The 2,406-nt window shown below is 38.9% G+C and overlaps 1 pseudogene; it reads left to right on the forward strand.

Moving 5' to 3' along the window:
* The first annotated feature begins 788 nt into the window (after positions 1-788).
* Positions 789-2,093, forward strand: LOC101709613 (ubiquitin carboxyl-terminal hydrolase 46 pseudogene; annotated as a pseudogene).
* The last annotated feature ends 313 nt before the right edge of the window (positions 2,094-2,406 follow it).

Below are 2,406 nucleotides of genomic sequence, written 5' to 3' on the forward strand. Positions count from 1 at the left end.
GTTTCATGATTGGGGCATGTGCAAGAAGGGAACAGGAAAGAATACATAGTGAACTGTCTCCTGGGGCTGTGCCATCCAGGGTCTACAATATTAGCCAAATAGACAGAGTCTGTTGACTCCAATCTACGGAGGAGAAAGGGAGTAGGGAGGAGGCGAGGGATCATCTTTCAGGCTTGGCCTGCGGCATAGCATATACTCATTTACAGCTAATTTTGAATAGCACACTGTTACATATTTTAAGTGACTCGTGTTTCATGGAGAATGATACTCCTTTAAAAACATGGGGTGTGTGGAAAATTAATGAACAGGAAGAACTTTTTACATATTGGAATTCTAGCAATCTCTGCTTACTAAAACTCTGCTGATTTTGTTTTATATCTTGTCTTTTTTTTATGTAATCATTATCTTCAAGTATTTTTAAAGTGACCTAAATTCCAAAGTTTATCTGAAATAGAAATGTCCATAAATATTCCATAAGTTTTCAATGAGAAGGAATTATAGTTTCTTGATAGTATAGAAATTGTCAGATAAAAATTAAAACAAAAAAACCCCTCAAAAATATGTACATAAATAAACTCAAAAATATGTATATAAATAAATTCAATAAATGTAGCATTTCAAATTGATGAGTTAATGGAGTTTAAAAATGGAGTTGGGGAAATACTGAAAGCCTGACGCCAGGCCACTCTCCACCACTTGCCTGGCCTCACTGGAACCTCCATCATGGACAGTCCTCTTTTCACCTCATAAAGACGGCAGTGTGGTATCACTGCAGGCTTTATACTGTCTGAAACAACGCCTCCATCTGTAACATGGGCCTCAATGCCTCTGCTCTAGAAAAAGACGTTGGTCCAGACCAGTTTCCAATCAATGAACTCTGCTTTGATTGGTCAATTTTGGGAACACTTGCTACTGCAACTCCACGCTTCAGGCATTGTACTTCTGCCAGCCATTCCATGGGAACATGTTGGCATACAAGGCCCAGAGAAAAAAAAGAAAACTTGTTGACATGCCTCACAGACCTTTTCCACAGCACTGTCAACAGAAGAAAGTTGGCATCATCTCACCAAAGAAGTTTATTTCAAAGCTGAGAGAAGAAAATGATCTCCTTGATAACTACATGCAGCAGGATGCTCACAAATTTTTTAATCATTTGATAAACACTATTAGCTGACATCCTGAAGGAAGAGAAGAAACAGGAAAATAAAAATGGAAAATTAAAAATGGCAACATGAATGAACTTGCAGAGAATAGGAAACTAGAACTCACCTAGGTCCATGAGACTTTTCAGGGAACGCTCACCAATGAAATGATGCTTGAACTGTGAAACTGTTAGTAGCAAAGATGAAGATTTTCTTGACCTTTCTTTTGATGTGAAGCAGAACATTTCCACTACCCACTATCTGAGAGACTTCAGCAACAGAAACACTGTGTAGTGAACAAAAATATTATTGTGAAACATGCTGCAGCAAGCAGGAAGCCCAGAAAAGGACACAGGTGAAAAAGCTCCCCAGCATTTTGGCCCTGCAACTAAAGCGGTTCAAGTACCTGGAGCAGCTCCACAGGTGCACCAAGCTATCTTACAGAGTGGTTTTATCTCTGGGGCTCTGACTCTTCAACATCTCCAGTGATGCTGTGAACGTGGTCCACATGTATGACTTGGTTGCCATGGTCATTCATTGTGGCAGTGGCCCTAATCAGGGACATTATATTACTATTGTGAAAAGTCATGGTTTCTGGCTTTTGACGATGACATTGTAAGAGAAAATATTTTAGTATATGTGCTGCCGAAGCAAGCACTGTAAGAGAAAATAGATGTTCAAGCTATTGAAGAATTCTATGGCCTGATGTCAGATACATCAAAAAATTCAGAATCTGGACCTATTTTATTCTGTCAAAAGAGTAACTTCAATAACCATGGACTAATTCAAGCAGAAGACATTGTTCAAAGCATATTACCCACTTTCTCCACAGACCTTTCCCAGTGGCCCACTAATGTTATCACTCCAAGTCTCAATTGTCTGGCTGTGTTAAACTTCCTCCTCTTGTTTTATATGCAGCACTACTCTTGGTTTTATTATGGTCTGAGGTAGAGTGAACTGCAATCAAATTGTCACAAGATTTATATAAGTAACAGTTGCTAATTTGAGGATTGGGGTGAATGGTGTGCCACTTCTTATGTCTGGCTAAATTGGAATGACATTTCCAGGGAATGTCACAGTCTATTTTAAGTGTTTATGAAGCTTCCAGGGTCTCCTTTCAATCCACTCCTTTAACTTGTCCCTGGAAGCATTGTTACACATTTTTTAGCTTATCTGTCAGAAGGACAGAAGAATTGAGTAGATGTTCACCTTAGGGCTGCAACTATAGCTTTAAATTTGTGCAAGGGAAAATGTTTAAAAGTGA

Source organism: Heterocephalus glaber, unplaced genomic scaffold (genome assembly GCF_053883595.1).
Source record: "Heterocephalus glaber isolate CG9 unplaced genomic scaffold, H.glaber_assembly_v1.0 deba00001538, whole genome shotgun sequence".
Classification (NCBI taxonomy): Eukaryota; Metazoa; Chordata; class Mammalia; order Rodentia; family Bathyergidae; genus Heterocephalus; species Heterocephalus glaber.